The sequence below is a fragment of the Nansenia antarctica genome (genome assembly GCF_963989245.1).
Source record: "Nansenia antarctica genome assembly, chromosome: 15".
In the NCBI taxonomy this organism is placed as follows: Eukaryota; Metazoa; Chordata; class Actinopteri; order Argentiniformes; family Microstomatidae; genus Nansenia; species Nansenia antarctica.
Window position 1 is genome coordinate 9,277,682 of NC_137685.1, and position 22,619 is coordinate 9,300,300.

The window sequence follows — 22,619 nt, forward strand, 5'->3', positions numbered from 1 at the left end:
AGGAGGAGAGAGGGGGCAGAGAGGAGGAGAGGGGCAGAGAGGAGGAGAGAGGGGAGGAGAGGGGGCAGAGAGGAGGAGAGAGGGGAGGAGAGGGGGCAGAGAGGAGGAGAGGGGGCAGAGAGGAGGAGGAGAGGGGGCAGAGAGGAGGAGAGAGGGGAGGAGAGGGGGCAGAGAGGAGGAGAGGGGGGCAGAGAGGAGGAGGAGAGGGGGCAGAGAGGAGGAGAGAGGGGAGGAGAGGGGGCAGAGAGGAGGAGAGAGGGGAGGAGAGGGGGCAGAGAGGAGGAGAGGGGGCAGAGAGGAGGAGGAGAGGGGGCAGAGAGGAGGAGAGAGGGGAGGAGAGGGGGCAGAGAGGAGGAGAGGGGGCAGAGAGGAGGAGAGAGGGGAGGAGAGGGGGCAGAGAGGAGGAGAGGGGGCAGAGAGGAGGAGGAGAGGGGGCAGAGAGGAGGAGAGAGGAGGAGGAGAGGAGGAGGAGAGGAGGAGAGAGGAGGAGGAGAGGGGGCAGAGAGGAGGAGAGAGGGGGAAACAATCGAGGAGGCTCAAGAGCATCCAGACATGTTTAAAGCACCCGTCAGGAAACCAGACTAAAACAGGACTGTCTACTCTGCAGGCTCAGAAACAGCCTTTCCTCCAGGACCACCGGGGGGCCGCCCACGGACTCCGGGGTTCTTTCCTCCCCGGCACAGAACCCTCTCAACCCAGGCTTAAACAGTCTTATCTGGGGCCTGGAGGGTAAGCTTCCAGAACAGGCTGCAGCCTGCAACTGAGTGACATAATCCCCACAGGAGACACACACACACACACACACACACACACACACACACACACACACTCTCTGCCGGTACAGCTCAATCCTCCGTCCCCCAGAGAGGTCTTAAGCTGCCTGACCTGCCTGGTCTCCGGAGGAGGAGAGGAGACGAACGGACCAGAACAGGAAGTGTTAATTGAGTTCTCTGAGGTGATGTCACACTCAACCAGGGGGGAGGAATCCCTCCCTCCCTCCCTCCCTCCCTCCCTCCCTCCCTCCCTCCCACACACAGAAGTTTCTCTCATGTTTTCGAATCTCGCTAGCAGCACCGTCACATACCTAACCACTCTGGATAATACATGGAGAGGAACTGGCCATCCTCTCTCTCTCTCTCCTTCCTCCCTCCATCTGTGCCCTTCCCCGGCTCCCTATGTGTGTCTCCCCCCCCCCCTTGTCATTCCCCCTCTCTCCACCTCTCCCTCCCTCCCTCCCTCCCTCGCCTAGGTGAGGAGAGGTCCTGAGGGTGTGATTGTATTTCTGTCTGAAGGTGAAGGAAACATGATGCTCCTGCTAGTCCCCTCTGTCTGCAGATGTGCGCGCACACACACGCACACACACACACACACACACACGCACGCACGCACACACACACACACACACACCTCCGCTCTCAATGTGCATGCGACCTGGGGTTGTTGTTGTTTTCCTGACACCCTATTGGCTGAAGCGAGAGAGAGAGAGAGAGAGAGAGAGAGAGAGAGAGAGAGAGAGAGAGAGAGAGAGAGAGAGAGAGAGAGAGAGAGATACAGGATGTGACCTCACGCTGAACCTGGATGCATCTGTCGTTTCATTGGCTGATAATATTGTCTCTGACACAGATATCTCAGACCTCTCCTCTGACGACGGAACGTTTCCTAGGTGACGCTTCCTGACTGAGAATCATCCTACTTCTGGTGCTGGAATACACAGCAATATAAATATACATACCAACTTGAATAGTTAACCATCGCTGCCTGATCCTGTCTGTGTCTGTGTCTGTCTGTGTCTGTCTGTGTCTGTCTGTGTCTGTCTGTGTCTGTGTCTGTCTGTCTGTCTCTCCCTCCCAGGTCTGGGTGAGGAGGGGGGGGGAGAGAGGAGAGGAGTTGAAATGAGGAGAAGAGGGAATGAGGGGAGAGGAAGAGAGGAAAAGAGATGAGAAGTGAGGGCAGAGAGGAAACGAGGGGGGGGGGGAGAAGAAAGGGAAGAGAGGAGAGAGGGCAGAGTGGAAAAGAGGAGAGTAAGGGGAGAGGAAGAAGGGGAGCAGAGAGGGAAGAGAGGAGAGGGGGCGGAGTGGAAAAGAGGGGAGAAGAGGAGAGGAGGGGAGGGGAAGAGGGAGAGCCGAGAGTAGAGAGGGAAGAGAGGAGAGAGGGGGCGGAGTGGAAAAGAGGGGAGAAGAGGAGAGGAGGGGAGGGGAAGAGGGAGAACCGAGAGGAGAGAGGGAAGAGAGGAGAGAGGGGGCGGAGTGGAAAAGAGGGGAGAAGAGGAGAGGAGGGGAGGGGAAGAGGGAGAGCCGAGAGGAGAGAGGGAAGATAGGAGAGAGGGGGCAGAGTGGAAAAGAGGGGAGAAGAGGAGAGGAGGGAGGGGAAGAGGGAGAGCAGAGTAGAGAGGGAAGAGAGGAGAGAGGGGGAAGAGAGGAGAGAGGGAAGAGAGGAGAGAAGGAAGAGAGGAGAGAGGAGAGAGGAGAGAGGAGAGAGGGGGCAGAGTGGAAAAGAGGGGAGAAGAGGAGAGGAGGGAGGGGAAGAGGGAGAGCAGAGGAGAGAGGGAAGAGAGGAGAGAGGGGGCAGAGTGTCACAGATGGAGAGAGCCTACAAGGACACAGACAACAACATCAGGGAGACAACCTGGATACGCACTCATTCAGGCTACATGAGGTCATCAGCGGCTAGGGCACGGGCACACGCACACACACACGCACACGCACACGCACACGCACACACACACACACACACAGAGACACACAGACAGACAGACAGACACGCAGACACGCACAGATGTTTCCAGAAGCTTCTAACGCCAGTCATGTGTTAAAGGATACACATCCTCAAATAGAACAACTTCATTCTTTATTATTTTATGTCTCTCTCTCTCTCTCTCTCTCTCTCTCTCTCTCTCTCTCTCTCCCCATCACCCTGCCGAGAGAGAGACACTGTGACCAATCTGCATTGCCAGCAATGTTGTCCAATAACTAATATCTACAATATGCCTGAGTGCGTGCCTTTGTGAAAGACTGTCAAGTACCTGCTGCGATAGATATCCTGCGCAGGCCGTCAGACAATGGGAAGAGCAACATTAGTCATGTTGACATTTTTACGAGCTGATATTTGACATCCTATGACATTTGAGCGCAAACCGATTCAAGGCTGTAAATTAACATTTAAGTCAAATACACAACGTGTTCTAGATAGATACGTTCCATTTCCTCCCCTCCTCCTAAAACAATTTCCCTCATTGGCGAGACAGGTTTGACATTTCACAATGAAGTTAGCGCCCAGAGACAAACGCGGCCTCCGAACCCACACACACACACACACAGACAAACCCACACCTTTCAGCGTCTGTGCAGCGGCTGGGTCACACTGTTTTTTAGAGAGTTGCTCCTCGCTATATCTGGCGTTCCCTAAATAGCCTCTGAAGGGCTAATGTCGCCAGGACGCGCCTCCCATCTTTCGGGACTTTCTTTTTTCTTTCCGATAAAAGCCAGGGAGCTGAACTGGAAATCACAGGAGAGGCGCTCCACCTGATCACTGACTCAAATGTTATGTTATGACACGCACACACACACACGCACGCTCACACACTACACATACAGACACACACACGCACGCTCACACACTACACATACAGACACACACACGCACGCTCACACACTACACACACAGACACACACACGCACGCTCACACACCACACACACAGACACACACACAGGTCCCAGAAGACAGGGTTGTTGATTGGTGTTGGTCCAGGAATATACCAGTCCCCCTGTGGCCAAGGTTACCACAAATAACAACCAATGACAGCCAGCCAAGGATGGAAAGATTGGTATTTTCTCCTCCTCTACTTCCTGTGATCGTGTTTCAGAGGAAACGGTGGGGGATGATGATGGTGACGATGACGACGATGATGACATCCAATGATATTGCTAGCACATTCTCCCATAAAAGTTCACATCATATTTGTCTTTTTAGAATCCGTAACCTTCTACTGCTCTATTACAGATTGTAAAAAGACAAATGAGATGGGAACATTCATATCGTCTGTGTGCCCAACCACACTAGTACAACATCTGATGTACCTCACACATGGCTCTTAGTATCTATCTGTGAAGAGTCATCCTGTCTAACACACACACAGCCACACACCCACGCACGCATGCACACTCGCAAGTGCGCACACACACACACACACATACGCAGAATGCATGTATGCTAGCCTTGTATGTCCTGGAGCACTAACGTCGGTTAGAAGTGGAGGAAATTAGTTCTGGAACGTACTAGAGTTCTGGAGAGTACAAGAAAGTTCTGGGGAGTACTAGAGAGTTCTGGAGAGGCCAGTCAGAGTCTGCTGCATCCAACAGTACATTAGTGCACTTCTTCACCTAGAAGGGCCGCCTGTGCATCGTTACAAAGCCCACACATCAAGCTGAGACGTGATAGGTGTGAGCAGGGCGGCCCCGCCGAGGTTCATAGGCTCCTGTCTCTGCCTCCGAAAGCTTTCATCTCCCACATACACCAGGGTCAGCACAATGGGACAGTCTCCATTTTATAAATGGAATGTTGTGTGCTGAGGAGTGGGAGGTGGGGGGGGGGAGAGAGAGAGTGTGTGTGTGTGTGTGTGTGTGTGTGTGTAAGAGAGAGAGAGAGAGAGAACATGTGAGAGAAAAAGAGAGAGAGAGAGAGAGAGAGAGAGAGAGAGAGAGAGAGAGAGAGAGAGAGAGAGAGAGGGGGGGGGGGGGGGTATGAAGTGAGGTCATGAAGGTTCTGTGATGGAGGGATATTCCTCCCGAGAGGTTCAGAGTGCTGACCAGGCAGAATGGAGACACCAGGGAAGGCCTCCCTCTCTCTCCCTCTCCTTCCATCTGTCTCTCTATACCTCTCTCCACCCTCACATCTCCCCCCCCCCCCCACCCCCCCCCCACCCCATCTCCATCTCTATACCTCCCCCCATCCTCCCAGAGTCTGTCATGTCTCATCATGGCTCCCATGTGCAGCGGAGGATAATGCTGCCTCAGCAACACCTACGCACTCTCACCCCCTGCCCCCCCCCGCCCCCCTCCCTTACGCACTCTCACCCCCCCCCGCCCCCCTCCCTTACGCACTCTCATCCCCCCCCGCCCCCCTCCCTTACGCACTCTCATCCCCCCCCGCCCCCCTCCCTTACGCACTCTCATCCCCCCCTGTCCCCCTCCCTTACGCACTCTCATCCCCCCCGCCCCCCTCCCTTACGCACTCTCACCCCCCCCGCCCCCCTCCCTTACGCACTCTCATCCCCCCCCACCCCCCTCCCTTACGCACTCTCACCCCCCCCGCCCCCCTCCCTTACGCACTCTCATCCCCCCCCGCCCCCCTCCCTTACGCACTCTCATCCCCCCCCGCCCACCTCCCATACGCACTCTCATCCCCCCCCGCCCCCCTCCCTTACGCACTCTCATCCCCCCCCGCCCCCCTCCCTTACGCACTCTCATCCCCCCCCCGCCCCCCTCCCTTACGCACTCTCATCCCCCCCGCCCCCCTCCCTTACGCACTCTCATCCCCCCCCGCCCCCCTCCCTTACGCACTCTCATCCACCCGCCCCCCTCCCTTACGCACTCTCACCCCCTGCCCCCCTCCCTTACGCACTCTCATCCCCCCCCGCCCCCCTCCCTTACGCACTCTCATCCCCCCCCGCCCCCCTCCCTTATGCACTCTCATCCCCCCCCCGCCCCCCTCCCTTACGCACTCTCATCCCCCCCGCCCCCCTCCCTTACGCACTCTCATCCCCCCCCGCCCCCCTCCCTTACGCACTCTCATCCCCCCGCCCCCCTCCCTTACGCACTCTCACCCCCTGCCCCCCTCCCTTACGCACTCTCATCCCCCCCCGTCCCCCTCCCTTACGCACTCTCATCCCCCCCCGCCCCCCTCCCTTATGCACTCTCATCCCCCCCCGCCCCCCTCCCTTATGCACTCTCATCCCCCCGCCCCCCTCCCTTACGCACTCTCATCCCCCCCGCCCCCCTCTCTTACGCACTCTCATCCCCCCCGCCCCCCTCTCTTACGCACTCTCATATCCCCTCAACCCCCCTTACGGACTCTTGCCCCCCCCCCCTCCTTACACACTCACCTCCCCAGCCCCCGCCTTATGCACTCTCACCCCCCCCCCCCTCACCTCTCTACCCCGCGCCCCCCCTTACACACTCACCTCTGCTCAGAGATCTGGCCGGAGGAACTCTCCACTGCTGTTCCTCACTCAGGAGGCTTTCCTCTACCTCACCTCACCACCTTTCCAGGCGTCTCTCCACCTCGCTCAGGGGGCCCTCTCTTGACGCAGTGAGGGACAAACAAGACGGGGCCCTAACAGGCAGGTGACCTTATCTGAGTCATGGAGGCCGTATCCACAGTGGCAGGCTGGTATTTAACAGAGCAGGGCTGCTCTCTCACACACACACACACACACACACACACGCACACACACACACACACACACAGGCCACAGCTCTAACACACACATCCAGAGTGAAATACGGGTTATACAGAGAGTGAGACAGCTCTATCATACAGAGAGAGAGACAACTCTATCATACAGAGAGTGTATGAATGACAGCCCAGAGACAGGGCTGAATGTGGAGCTAACCTTTAGAAGTGATAACCTTTTAGTAAAGCCACTGCCAGCTGACAGGAGTGATGCTAGTTGACAGGAGCGATGCTAGCTAACAGGAGCGATGCTACCTGAGTGATGCTAGCTGACTGGATGCTAGCTGACAGTAGTAATCCTAGCTGACAGGAGCGATCCTAGCTGAATGATGCTAGCTAACAGGATGCTAGCTGACAGGATGCTAGCTAACAGTAGTGATGCTAGCTGACAGGATGCTCGCTGACAGGAGCGATGCTAGCTAACAGGATGCTAGCTGACAGGATGCTAGCTGACAGGAGCGATGCTAGCTGACAGGAGCGATGTTAGCTGACAGGAGCGATGCTAGCTGACGCTAGCTGATGTTAGCTGACAGGATGCTAGCCGAGGATTAAGTCAATACGAGAGTCACAACCACACCCAAACATTTGCTGACACTTTAGCTTTGTTTACAGAGATTCTAGAGACTCACTCCAGAGGTCTGTAGCCTGTTTGAAAAAGAAGCCACGTTAGAAAGGATTTAGACGGTGATAAAGGAAATGGATGAAAATATGCACCGGCCGGCCACCGCCCAGCCTCCAGACACAGCTGTTCAATTATTCACCTCAGAACCGCATCCTCCCTGGACGTATTTATCCTAGCAGGTTTGGGACAAATGGTCCTGTCACATTCCTCAGGGAGACGTTAAGTTCACGATGTGGACAACAACAGGACGTTATCGGTGATCTATGTCTCCCAGCCTGGGTGATGGGGGGGTGTTATATGATGGGTGATATGGCAGAGTTTCTCAGATTGGTCGTTTTTGGAGACTAGTCAGTGGGTCAATACCGCAGCAGCCCTGTAGGCCTCACTTGACCTCTTAACAACGAGGTGTTATTTGTCATCTCTTTCTTGTTATCTCTTTCCCTCTACCCTTCTCCCTCGCCCTCAGTCTAAATGTTCAACAGGAGTGAAGTCACACAATACCACTTGAGATGACAATCTCAACCTTCTTTTCATGGGTTCAGGGCATAATAGCAGGGAATATATTTGCGGAGAGAGTAATTGCAGTTCTCCTCAAGATGAGAGGAGTGGACAAAGCCAGGTAATTGCAGGAGGCTTTCAAGAGAAGTATTAGTTCAGAGAACTCCTTTTTCAAAATGCCACACTCTGTGATTGGCCCTCCACATACACACACACACACGCACACTACTTTCCCTGGGGTGAAAATGACTGCTGTCCACCTCTAATGGGCGTGTGTGTGTCAGAGTCAGTGAGTTGAGAGTGATTTGGCAGTTCTGGAGGCAGTGGGAAGCTCGTTCCACCAGCGGGGAGCCAGTATAGCGAAGAGACGTGACCGGGCAGCGTGACTGCCGCATCGGCGTAGACGTGGTGAAGCCAGTCGGCCAGCAGATGTGGAGGAGTGGAGTGAATGGGCTGATGTTAGGGGGGTAACCATTGGCTGGGGCTGTTCCTTTTGCCTGCCCGGTAGGTGAGCACCATGGTCTCGAATCTGATGCGAGCTAGTGAAGGGTGCGAAGGAGGGGGGTAGAGAGGATTTAGGGAGGCTGAACACCAGACGGGCGGCAGCGTTCTGAATGAGCTGCAGAGGTCTGATGTCTAGTCAAGGCGGGTCTCTGGTGAGGAATGACTGTACCCTTCTGATGTTGTAAAGGAAGAATCTAAAGGAGCATGCTGTCGCTGCGATGTTCGCCGCACAGGATAAGTGGCTGTCGAGAATCACTCCCAAGGTTCTTGGCTGTCTGGGAGGTGACAGTAGAGTTCTCAACTGTGATGGAGAAGTCTTGGAGAGGGCAGGCTTTCCCGGGGAGGAAGAGTAGCTCAGTCTTGTCAAGGTTGAGTTTGAGACGGTGGGCTGACATCTATGCAGAGATGTCAGCAAGACACGCAGAGACACGTGTTGCCGCATGTAGGTCAGAGGGGGGGGAAAAGACATGAAGAGTTGAGTGTCATCTGCGTAGCTGTGGTAGGAGAACCCATGTGAGGGTAAGAAGGAGGAGAAGAGATACCGGTCTGTAGTTGTGGACAGAAGACGGGTCAAGGGTTAGTTTTTTGAGAAGAGGCTTGACTCTGGCTGTCTTGAAGGCAGCCGGGACAGATCCTGTGGATAGGGAGGAGTTGATTACGGTGGTAAAGAAACGAAGGAGGTCATTGGAAATGGATTGGAGAAGAGGGGAGGGGATGAGGTCGAGAGGGCAGGTGATTTCCCACTTAGATGTGATCAGTTTTAGAATATCATCAGAGATGATAAGCCAGGGGCCGAGTGTAGTGCAGAGGGTCTGGGAGGGGTGGTAGCAATGTGGTAGCAAAGTAGTTGACAAAATCATCCGCAGACAGGGAGGAGGGAGGAGGTAGGTTGAGGAGTGGAACATGTGGAGAACAATTTCCTAGGGTGAGAGGCAGAGGATTGTATTTTTGAATGGTAGTAGGTAGGGGTGTAACGATACATCGATTCACATCGATGCATCGATTCATTGACTAACGATCTGATTACATCGACGCAATGTAAAAACATCGATCTATATCGTCATCTTAAAGATACACCTTTATTTTGAAATGGCACATTCTGCGTGACTTGTCACCATTTCCGTGCAGCGCGCGACTAGCAGCGGCAAACTACAAAGTCAAAGAGCGCTCATGGTCAAGTCATGGCGAGTAGCAGGGATAACGACGACGAAATTCGCTCTCCTCTCGGTAATAAGTCGGCGGTCTGGAAATATTTCGGATTCCGCAGCAAAGACGGCTCTACAGACAAAACACTCACCATATGCAAACAATGCCAGTGCGAGTTGAAATACTCGGGAAACACTACAAACTTGGCCGCGCACCTAAAGAAAAAACACAATATTGACCCGCATGCTGGGAGGTAGTGTGTTAGAGTGGTGGAAGAGTCATCAGACTGAGCTCCCCCTCCTGGCCAACCTCGCCAAAACGTACCTATGCATCCCTGGTACCAGTGTACCCTCTGAGCGCGTCTTTAGCACTGCAGGTGACATTGTGCGTTCAGAGCGTAGTGTTTTGTCTCCTGAACATGTTGATCAGTTAGTTTTTTTGAAGAAAAACCTCCCAAAGGAGAACACTGGAGGATATACTTAGTGATCTGTCAATATGCACTAAGAATGCGGAATTGTTTACATTTGTTTTGTTCTCCAGCTGAAATTGCTTATTTTGGTTAAGAAGAATGTATATAAGATGTACTGCACTGTACGGCATTTGCACTTATTATTTATTATTATTTATTATTATTGCACAAATATACTGTAGGTTAAATGGTGACAGTTCTAACTGTTAAAAATACTGTGTTTATGAGACAGTAAAAAAGTGAACGTTGCAAAAATCCTGCCTTAAAAAAGGGGGGACAAGTTCTTCCAGTTTTGTTTCATAGGACATTAATGTTTTAAAGCTGAATATCTCTTGTTTGTGAGACTAGTGAACGGGTCTATTTTTATTTTTGTAACAAGAATACTGTATAATACAATATGATTTAAATGCTGGATACCTGGAAGAGCTCACAAATAAAATGGTCAAATCATATTCTAGTTGTTTTTGTGAGTTGATAATTGTGTTAGATTGGCATATGATATCGCGTCATATCGATCTTGAATCGAATCGAATCGAAATCGTATCGTGACTGACATTGTGATATCGTCAAACATTGTATCGTCATACAAACAAATCGATATAATATCGTATCGTGATGAAGCTGGTGATTTACACCCCTAGTAGTAGGACACTTTAGCAGCTGATGCAGAGCGATAAAGGTTTAGATTTTCCCCATTTCCTATCAGCTGCCCTGAGCTCTATTCGACAAGCATGTGGGGTTTCAGAGAGCTACGGAGTGGTGCAATCCCACTCATATTTTTCTTTTTATTGCAATAGAGACAATAGAGATTGACAGGAAGGATGGGTGAGAGAGAGAAGGGATGACATGCAAGATATGTCCGCGACCGGAGTCGAACCCGGGAACCCTGCGATTACATGGTCTACGGCAGGGGTCGGCAATTAGGTTTGGCCTCGGGCCCAAAAAAAATTGAGCCACTAGGTGGCGGGCCCGAACATAATCAAAGGCTTATTTAAGTAATTGATTGTTAAAAAATGTGACACGTTCTAATGCTTTGACTTTTCTTTCGAAAAATGTACACATTGCTAGTCAACTAACACAGCTTGTTTTGTGAGCCTGCTAACAATGTAAAGTAGTGTTCTAGTTAACTAGGTAACAGTCCAATCCATTACGTTGCAGTATTTTGGCTTGACTAGCGAGTTTGTGTTGTGATTCTCAACAACGTTGAAACGTAGTTTCACCCTTTTCCATAGTTTTGAATAATAAATATGTGGACTGACGATGTATCGCAGCCTAACTTATTCTAATAATTATTTAACATACTTTTATTCTGAATGATTCCCCCCTCCTCCCAGACAAGGTCACATTATTATTGGATTGGTTGTTTGCGTGTCGGGTGAAGTTAGCTAAACATTTAACCTGCTATCTAGCAAGAGAAACATCATGCCACTCTCCAAAGGTCTAAAGAGGAAAGTTGACGGTGGAAACAGGGCATTTAGGAATGGACAGCGAACTATACGTTCATCCTACCTGCCTGGTTTCATCAATGCAAAGCCGTTGTGAGACTCACATTTTACGTGCTCACAATGTTCCCTTTCTATACATGCGAGTCGTCCTTTTCGTCAATGAATGTGATAAAGACGCACGAGAGGAATCGATTGGTGCATAAAAATAAAAATAAACTGCCTGCGGATTAAAGTGACGTCAATATCACCAGATATCAAGCAAATAGTGACCGATGGGAGATGCCACTTTTCACATTAAGTGAGTACCAAGCCTGTCGTTATTGTATTTAATAACCTAATTGTATTTTGTATATTTTGAATGAATGGCTTATGGCTCATTGTACTATTATCCCTAATAGCGCGTTTGCTCTGTCGTTTTAGGAGCATAGGCCTACCACCACTTTGCGCCGATTTTGTTGTCAATGTTTTTCAGAAAATTAAACAGAATTAGCTTTGTTACTGTTCATATGTGTGTTGCAGTCACATACGTAAACATTACGTTTGAATGATTTAATGAGCTGATGTTATTTTTTTCAAACCACACACCGCATGTCGTCTATTTCAGCACTACGCGTTGTCCACCTGCTTATGATTCACTATGAGGGGTTCAGCGTCAGTGCGCTTCGGTGCACCCCGCTGCCTGATTGTCTGTCCCTGTGTCATTCACTCTCAACATGGATAAAAGTACAATAAGCATTATTCAGGTGGAGGTCGATTCTCTATTCGGACATTATAGGCGCTGTATGTGGGACTGTCGGTCCGATATTGTAAAAAAAAAAAAAAAAAAAAAGGAAGAAGAAAAAAGTGGATTCTCAAAATAATCTGCTGGGCCAAATATTATTGGTGACGGGCCAGCAATGGCCCACGGGCCGCCTATTGCCGACGCCTGGTCTACGGCTTAGTGTGCTATGCAACCAAGTGCCCAGAGAGAAGCTTCTCTGACTGAATGTGTGAATTGGATTCATTGTATCATCTGCGGTTAACTAGTGGGTAAGTGATACATGGGTTGTAAACAAACTTACGTTTTAGGACGTGTTCAAAAAGCAAGGACTGTGCGATCATCTAATTATGTGGTTTTAGCATGTTGCTGTTATATCAGCATGTCGTGATGTGCTAAACATGCAGTTAGATGTCCTTTTTAGCTGTTAGCTACTAGCAGCCGTTTTGATTCAGAGCGAGTATTTGGTTTGAGGTACACCAACATTCATTCAACTATATCTTCTTCGATTATTTTCAGATAACTGAAAAACGACCGTGCCCTACTTGAGGACTTTTTCACCAGTCACCTGTCACAAATGTATATGAAGTCCTACAACAGTATTGAGTCATACTGAATACATAAATCCATAGAAAACAAGAGAGAGAGTTAGGATGTAGTCTGTGGCGTCTTCCTGGCGCGGGGAGAGAGAGTCAACATGGCGTTGTTGTGAGGAGGATGTTATGAACATGGTGAGCAGAAAGGTCAGAACAGGGAGAACAATTACTGGTAATCAGACACCACTTTAGCTCTCCCTCAACCATGGAGGATGGCCTCTCTCTTTCTACTGCCCACACACACACACACACACACACACACACACACACACGAAACACAGCGGAAACACACATGACCGCACACACACAAATACACACACACACCTCCCATTTAACACACGCATGCATTTACATTTCACATTTACATGCGCACAGACACACACAAACACACACTACTTTCCCTGGGGTGAAAATGACTGCTGCCCACTTCTAATGGGCGTGAGTGTGTCAGAGTCGGAGTGCTTTTCCCATCTACGGTTACACAATGTCTCCACACGTTCACAAGATGGCCGCCTTACACAAGCAGACCGCCTGAAGAACACATGAAATGGCGCTCCCCTGAATTCGACACAGAACTCAATACCTCGGTGGTCAAGAAGATGGCTGCACGGTGGGGCAAACCAAAAAAACTAAATGTGTATGAAGTCTTATGACAGTATAGATAGATAGATAGATAGATAGATAGATAGATAGAGAGATAGAGAGAGAGAGATAGATAGATAGGTACTTTATTGATTTTTGAGGGGAAATTCAGGCATTACACCAGCTCAGACCTAGATGAAAACACAGTAAGGTTTAACATCCTCCAGCCTGACTCTGGTCACCCAGATCGAGCTAGCCGGAGGAGGAGTTGTACAGTGTTATTGCGGAAGGCAGGAAAGATCTCCTATAGCGCTCCTTAGTGCAACGTAGTTGTAGTAGTCTGTTGCTAAAGGAGCTTTTCTGCTCTACCACAGTGTCATATAGGGACGGGAGGAATTGCCCATGAGGGCCAGGAGTTTGGTCCTCATCCTCCTCTTGGCCACCTCCTCCACAGTGTCCAGGGTGACACCAAGGACACAAACAGCTTTCCTCATAAGTTTGTTTGGCCTCTTGGTGTCAACCTCCTTGACGCTGCGCCCACAGCATACCACCACGTACAGAACTGCAATGGCCACCACTGATTGGTAGAATGTTCAGCAGAGTCCTGCACACGCCAAAGGTCCTGAGCCTCCTCGGGAAATAAAGCCAGCTCTGGCCCCTCTTGTACAGGACATGTGTGTTACCAGTCCAGTTCAGTTTACTGTCCAGGTGTACCCCCAGGTAGGCCAGGTGTACCCCCCAGGTACCTGTAGCTCTGGACCACTTCCACGTCCTCTCCCTGGATGGAAACAGCAGATAGGGGGGGAGCCGCTCACACCATTCAACACAACTGTCCACCAGACCTCTGGACTCGGTCTCCTGGCCTCCACGGACATACCCCACAATAACAGAGTCGCCCGAGAACTAGTACCGCAGATGTGTTGTGCCTGAAGTCCGAGGTAGAGAGAGAGAAGAGAAAAGGAGCCAGAACTGTCCCCTGGGCGGCGCCAGTGCTGCTTACCACAGAGTCCGACACGCATCCCTGCAGCCGTACAAACTGTGACCTGTTGGTCAGGTGGTCCGTAATCCAGGAAACAATGGGGGAGCCCACCTGCATCCTCAGCAGCATATGCGCAAGTTGTAAGGGCCGTACGGTGTTAAATGCACTGGAGAAGTTAAAGAACATGACCCTCACAGTGCTGCCATCTGGATGGGAGTGCGCTCTGTGCAGCAGAGTCATACTGAATACATAAATCCATAGAAAACGAGAGAGAGAGAGAAAGAGATAGGATGTAGTCTGTGGTGTCTTTCTGGCACAGGGAGAAGGAGTCAACATGGCGTTGTTGTGAGGAGGATGTTATGAACACGGTGAGCAGAAAGGTCAGAACAGGGAGACCAATTACTGGTAATCAGACACCACTTTAGCTCTCCCTCAACCATGGAGGATGGCCTCTCTCTTTCTACTGCCCACACACACACACACACACACACGCACACACACACACACACACACACACACACACACACACACACACACACACACACACACACACGCACGCACACACACCTTTCCCGTAAAAAAAAAAAAAAGTGTTACTGCACAAAGTCGCGAGCCTGGTTGCCAAGACAAATCTGTTGTTCTTGGCGAACATGGATAAACAAATGGAGGTAGGGAGTATGGAAAAAGAAAACACACACACACACACACACAGGCACACACACCACCCCATCAGCCAAGGAGAGAGTGCTAGGCTAACTGCTTTAGATGGTCGCTCCCTCGTGGCTAACCTGACAGACTTTCAAACACAGGGATGATTTAATAAACAAGTTAGGAGAGGGCAGGGATACACACTCTACCTCCAACACTGGCGCTGTCTGGCTGGGGACCAAGGCTGGAAATACAAATAGATTCTCTCTCTCTCCCCCTCTCCCTCCATCCCTCCCTCTGACGAAGAAAACACGGGTTAGAGAAGCAGTAGTAGAGAGTATTCTCCCTAGTACAGTTGAGTGCCAGCTGTGGAATATCGATCGTGAAATCTCGCGCATTGGGGGGAGATTGTTGTGTTGGGTTAGCCAAGCAGATCATGAAAACAGGAATATTGGCGGGCATGGTATGTCACGGCTCATGTAAATGGCAGAACTGGATTATACTCGTAACCAGGGTAAGGGTACGTATTCCGGTTACAGAGATGTGACCAGCACCTCTCATGTGCATATCATTCAGAATGTCCAAATGTTCCAAATTCCAGGGAGGGTAACATGGCTTAAAAGGTCATAAGAGTCTAGAATAAAGGTTGCATCATGTTCTCAGATCATTCAGAATGTCTGAATGTTCAAACATTCTTCGGGAGGCATTCTCATTAAAATCCTCCGCTCTCAAACTCTCATGCTCACTAGACGCCCTAAGAGCATTTCAACCCGGACCAGAGGCTTGTTTATAACAAGGCCCTAATGAGATATGTAGAGGAATTATGCATTCATTAACACCCAGACTTTTCATAAACATTTACATCTCAGCTGGTGACACGAAAAGAGCAATATCATTTGCATACTCTCTCGGGAATAATCAAATGTGTTAACATTGGAAAAACTGACCCGTTGCTTCCGATAACTCAAACATGCTCAAGTGTTGTGTTTTACATTAATGCAAAGCATTAAACAGCAGGTCACATGCATGTTTAAACTGTTAATATGAGCTGTAGCTTCAACAAGAACATTATTCGTTTTTATGAGGCAACAACACTCGGAGGACAAATCCATAACTGGCTCCAACACATGCATTTGCAGCCAGAAAACTTGGGGGAAGGCAAACCTTTGTGACTGCCGACCTGTGAGGCAACAAACCTTTGAGGCAGCAAACCTTTGGGGCAACCAATCATGGGGCAGAAAACCTTTGAGGCATTAAACCTTTGGGGCAGTGAACGTTTGTGACAACACACCTTTGGGGCAGCACAACACTTCAAACCAATGAGGCAGCATCCCTCCAAAACAGTGTTGTGATGGGGGCATTTAAGCTGTAGACACACCGACAACGGCGCCACGTTAACACTAATGAATTGATTACTTTCTGATTTGATTTCATCTGCGGGTGTCAGCTTCGATTCCAAGTGTAGAACTGTGAGTGAGACAGGCAGTGGTCCCAGCATCAACCCTCCTCCTCGTCAGAAGAGAAGCAGTACTGACAACATCATCTCATTTACTCAGCTCCTAATGCCACCCAATCACCAACAATCAGAGACGCTAGGATCTCTCTCTCTCTCTCTCTCTCTCTCTCTCTCTCTCTCTCTCTCTCTCTCTCTCTCTGTCTGTCTCTCTCTGTCTCTCGCTCTCTGTCTGTCTGTCTTTCTCTGTCTCTCTCTCTCTCTGTCTGTCTCTCTCTGTCTCTCTCTCGCTCTGTCTCTCTCTCTCTCTCTCTCTCTCTCTCTGTCTCTCTCTTTCTCTCTCTGTCTCTGTCTCTCTGTCAGACTGTCGCCGCCGGGGTTAACAATCAGCATTAATCGTCTTCTGGCTCATCAACACTAATTAAAATCAGCAAAAAATAACTTAAAACAGCACTCAATGTCTCAACAATAGCCTGAGGTAAATCTTGGCTAGCGTGGATGACACCATCCGTAGAAGAGAAGGATGAGGGAGAAGGAGCTGATGTGAAATCAACCCTCACCTCATTCACAGTACTGGGTCTCTCATCAGTACCAAGACCTGGAGGGCTCCAGTTACCTCCTACACACCAGCTTCACTCTACAGGCCTGGACCCATACTCTGCTGCAGCGGGAGACTACAGTAATCTACAGCTGTGATATTAGATTGTGGGCGAAAGATAGCTACCTTTGGTGTGAACACACCTGAACACAACTGCACAGCGGTGCCCAGAAGCAATTACAAGTATTTTTTTTTCAGCAGGCCTTCCCTCAGACCTACCGACTCTGTGGTGACTTCTCTCCATCATTACTACTGAATTTAATGGTCTGATCATTGCTCGTGATTTCAATATGCATGTAGATGTAGAGGACAGCAAAGCCAAAGAACTGTAACATTCTGTTAGATGTTTTTGAACTTCAACAACATGTGAACCTCCAGACTCATAATCGAGTTCACACTCTGGACCTTATCATCACCAAAGCCTTATATATTTCAAATGTTGTTGTAACTGACATTGCCCTATCTGACCATTGTTGCATATTCTTCGACGTATCTATCTTCCCAGACCTTGAAAAACTCATCCACGCATTTGTTTCGAGTTTGATCACTGTAATGGTCTACTAACTGGCCTATCTAAAGGAGCTGTTTGTAAATTGCAGCTCATCCAAAATGACACTGCTAAGGTCCTAACAAAGACAAAGAAGTTTGAACATTACACCAATCCTAAAAAAGTGAATTCCGCAGATAGGAGGTTTTGCGTTTCGGCCATCGATATCAGATCTTCTCCCACCCTATAATCCAGCAAGCCCCTAAGGTCAGCTGAGACTAATCAGCTAATCATTCCAAGAGTGAAAACAAAACACGGTAAAGCAGCATTCAGTCACTCTGCTGCAAGCTCCTGGAACAAACTCCCTGAAGAAATCAAACAGGCCCAAACCCTACAAATATTTAAAAATAAGCTAAAAAACCTTTATGTTCCGCAGCAGTTATGGTTAAACACTAACACTATCTATGCCTTCTATCTATTCATTTTCTATATATATGTATCTATTCTAACCATTTTAATTTCTTTTTTTTCTTACTATCCTTCTCTTTCTGTATTTCTTTTAATGCTATATGTAAAGCACTTTGAATTGCCCCTGTTGTGTGAAATGTGCCATACAAATAAACGTTCCTTGCCTTGCCTATAAATGGCTCTCCTTCTCAGACGAAATGGGGAGAGAAGACATGGATCATGTTTCCCACTGCAGAGGGAGGAGAGAGGGAGGAGGGGAGGAAGGGAATCTGCCCTATGCTGCGGCATTCGGAGTCGTCCTCAAGGGCATTGGTTCACAAGGACAGACCAGGGAGGATGAAACTACTGTTCAATCATAACATCACAACTACAAATACCACAACGACCACTTCCTCTACTAGTCATAACATTACAACATGACTAGTTCTCCCATTACAACCATAACATTACAACATGACTAGTTCTCAACTTCTCCCATTACAACCATAACATTACAACATGACCAGTTCCCGCCACTCTGACCATCAGCACAGGAGCCCCTCAAAGCTGTGTACTAAGCCCCCTCCTTTACTCCCTGTCCACCCACGACTGCGTGGCCACTCACAGCTCCAACACGGTAATCAAGTTCGCCGACGACACAACAGTGATTGGCCTGATCACCGACAGCGAAGAGACAGCCTACAGAAGAGAGGTTGACCGCCTGGCTCAGTACCGCCAGGTCAATAATCTCGCTCTCTCGCCGACAAGACCAAGGAGCTGGTGGTGGACTTCAGAAAGAAGAGGAAGGCACAAGACCCCATCACCCTCAACGGGTCTGCTGTGGAGAGGGTGAACAGCATCAAGTTCCTGGGGGTTCACATCACCAACGACCTGGAATGTACACACCAACCAACCAGGTGGCGAAAAAAGTTGCTCAAGCGGCTGAAAAAGTTTAAGCTTAAGGCCTAAGACCCTAGGGGCCTTCTTCAGAGGCACAACCGAAATCCTGACGGGTTGCATCATTGCCTCGTCCGGGAACTACACCGCTCCAAAACCGCAAAGCGCTGTAAAAGGGTAGTGAGGACAGCTGAGAAGATCAGCGGATGTGAGCTTCCCTCCATCCATGACATCTACAAGGACCGGTGTGTCAGAAAGGCCCTCAGGGTTATCAAGGACCCCAGCTACCCCAATCAGAAACTGTTCAAGCGGGGCGCTTAGGTGGCGTAGCGGGTTAAGCACTGACCATGTAACCGCAGGGTCCCCGGTTCGCATCCGGCCGGGGACATATCCTGCATGTCATCCCTCCTCTCTCTCTCACCCATCCTTCCTGTCTAAATCTTCACTGTATCTGTCAAATAAAAATGAAAAATATGAGTGGGACTGACCCACTCAGAAAAAAATACTTTAAAAAAAAAAGAAACTGTTCGAGCTATTGCCGTCGGAGAAACGGGTACTGAAGCCTTGGGGCTAAAACCCAGAGGCTGACAAACAGCTATTTCCCCCAAGCAATCAGGCGATTCCTGGTGAAATACACTGGAAGGGTGTAAGGGACTGCCACCCCCCCAGCCAACCCCACACACACTGCAGAAATGAACCTATTGTAGAGGTACAGCTGCTGCACACTACTGGATTACTGTGTACCGTTGGACTGATTCACTTCCGTGCTGTATTGTGTTGTATTGTGTGTAGTGTCATCGTGCTCTGCACAGCATTTTTACACTATTGAGGCCACTGTGAAATGACCACTTTGCCAAAAGGCCACTTCTTTGTCATTGGCGTACTATTTTACTTAGTTACGTTGTTTATTATTACCGGTACTGTGTTATCGTTGTGTTTTTTCCCTGTATCTGAATGCTGCAATGTCAATGTTGAGGAACCAAAGCCAAAGAATTTTACTCTTGTGTACTTGTACAGTAAGATGTTGGCCTAATAAAAGCGATTCTGATTCTTCCATTACAACTAGGGATGGGAATTGATATGATGTTATTGATGCCGAATCCATTATCGATTCTGCTCATCGATTCGATTCTTTATTGATTCCAGATACATTTTCTGTGTGGAAAAAAAGTAAGCCTACACGGGATTTCAGAATCAACACAGCAGTTGTATTATCTCTTGTGTCTCTGAACCCAGTGTATATCATCTGAACACAACATTTTAACATAAAAAAAAAAAAAATATATATAATTTTTTATAATAACAGAAAATAAATCAAATGGTGTGTAATTATAGCTCTGCTCTATATATCATTGACCTAATAGGTGTCGCTACTGTTCTTGAGAGCGATAGCACCTGGTTGGTAATAAGGCAGAGATGAAGAGATGAAGAGTTTAGTCAGAGTTGTCCATGCTTGGAGAGCAGACGTAAAGAAAGAGCTAGTACTGCTAGCATAAAGGTACAAACTTTACAAAGTATTATTTATTCTTTTTTTTTTATTTTTTAAATTTGTTTTTCAGATTTTATCCCTTTTTCACCCAATTTGGTAGCCAATTTAACCCAACTTAGCATCCAATTATCCCCTGCCTATTGCATAGGATCCGCCGCACGACCCTGTGGCCGGCAGTCCCAGAGGAGGGCGCCAGGCAGACTAGGCTGACTGGCTCCTCGAGCCCAGTACCGTTATTCCGGCACCCAGGGGGCGGTGTTGCGCGACGGATCCTAGTCCAGAAATACTCCTATACCCCCCTCGGAAGCGGCCGGCCAATATGCCGCTTCCCGTGTGCCTCGGCCATATCTGGATCTGGCGAGCCGGGATACGAACCCCGGCCCCGGTGGGCAGCATGCACTAGCGGCCAGTGCGTAGACCGCTACACCACCGCGGGGCAGTATTATTTATTCTACACTAAGAAACATTACATGGTCATTTTCTTAAAAGGATATAACTTTGAAAACAAATATGAGCTATATGAAATATGAGCTATATAAAATATGCGCTATATGAAATACGAGCAACTGGCTGTAGCTATCTGTAGCAACAGTCTGTCTGTCAACATCTAAAATGGATGAAATGGGAGAATATTTGTACCATAACATTACTACCATGGCCAGTTATCCCATTACATCCATAACATTAGAGTCACTCCCCATCTTCCACCAGAGACTGAAGACCCATCTCTTCAGGCTACATCTTAACTGCTCCTCCTGAGACATCTACTACCCCCCAGCACTGTGTCTCCTGAGACACCTGCTTCCCCCTATACTGGGTCTCCTAGGACTTCTACTTCCTCCCTTGTACTGTTTCTCCAGTGTCTAAAAAAACAAAAACATTATTCTTCTATCACGACGACCCTGGCCTGAGCTAGATGACTCTTTCTGCTACGACTGGTGAATTCATGGTTCACTTGCTTAGTCTAATGTATTGACAGTAAGTCGCTTTAGAATAAGGCGTCTGCTAAATGCCCCAAATTTAAATAAATTACAACATGACCAGTTCTCCCATTACAATCATAACATTACAACATGACCAGTTCTCCCATTAAAACCATAACATTACAACATGACCAGTTCTCCCATTACAAACATAACATTACAACATGACCAGTTCTCCCATTACAACCATAACATTACAACATGACCAGTTCTCCCATTACAACCATAACATTACAACATGACCAGTTCTCCCATTACAACCATAACATTACAACATGACCAGTTCTCCCATTACAACCATAACATTACAATAACTAGTTCTCCCATTAAAACCATAACATTAGAACACCATGACCACAGGTTCCCTCCCTACAGCAAGGGTTGAACAGGGGCTCAGGGACGAACAAACGGCCTGAAAATATCTGAAATACCTCCATAATAATAACAATGAGGTCACAAATAAATATTATCCCAAAATTAACAAGGAGCTTATCGCACGTTATCATCAACAATGGATGATCATGTACGTGTTATGTAACAAAACACGCTGTGTCTTCAGACCGTACAACAGGAGCTCTTCTCTTTTGAGTGACAGCGCCCACACAAGAAATCCACCGCAAAAAAAGCCCTCGAAGAAAAAATAAAGTTAATTTCCTGCCTAGCCTTCAGCCAGTAAATTATTAATCTCTCCCCTACCAACAGCCATTAAATTACAACATCACCGGAGTCTCCCACGGCCTCCAGAGGAACCAGCCCCTTTAGAACAAACCACATTTTCCCTTTGAGTGCCCTGTCTGTCTGCCTGTCTGTCTGCCTGTCTGTCTGCCTGCCTGTCTGTCTGTCTGTCTGCCTGTCTGTCTGTCTGTCTGCCTGTCTGCCTGTCTGTCTGCCTGCCTGTCTGTCTGCCTGTCTGTCTGTCTGTCTGTCTGTCTGTCTGCCTGTCTGCCTGTCTCTCTGCCTGTCTGTCTGCCTGTCTGTCTGTCTGTCTGTCTCTGTCTGTCTGTCTGCCTGCCTGTCTGTCTGTCTGCCTGTCTGCCTGTCTGTCTGTCTCTCTGCCTGTCTGTCTGCCTGTCTGCCTGCCTGTCTGTCTGCCTGTCTGTCTGTCTGTCTGTCTGCCTGTCTGCCTGTCTGTCTGCCTGTCTGCCTGCCTGTCTGCCTGTCTGTCTGCCTGCCTGTCTGCCTGTCTGTCTGCCTGCCTGTCTGCCTGTCTGCCTGTCTGCCTGCCTGTCTGTCTGTCTGCCTGTCTGTCTGTCTGCCTGCCTGTCTGTCTGCCTGTCTGTCTGCCTGCCTGTCTGTCTGTGTCTGCCTGTCTGTCTGCCTGCCTGTCTGCCTGCCTGTCTGCCTGCCTGTCTGTCTGTCTGTCTGCCTGCCTGCCTGTCTGTCTGCCTGCCTGTCTGCCTGTCTGTCTGTCTGCCTGCCTGCCTGCCTGCCTGTCTGTCTGCCTGTCTGCCTGTCTGCCTGTCTGTCTGCCTGCCTGCCTGTCTGTCTGCCTGTCTGTCTGTCTGCGCCTGTCTGTGTCTGTCTGCCTGCCTGTCTGCCTGCCTGTCTGTCTGTCTGCCTGCCTGTCT

At 49.2% G+C, this 22,619-nt stretch overlaps 1 protein-coding gene across 1 annotated transcript in view; it reads right to left on the minus strand.

Moving 5' to 3' along the window:
• The window catches only part of rnf123 (ring finger protein 123), a gene marked incomplete at its 3' end in the record, with an annotated part of 162,270 nt that overhangs the window by 5,469 nt on the left and 134,182 nt on the right, over nt 1-22,619 (minus strand). The gene's annotated exons all lie outside the window — the stretch shown is intronic.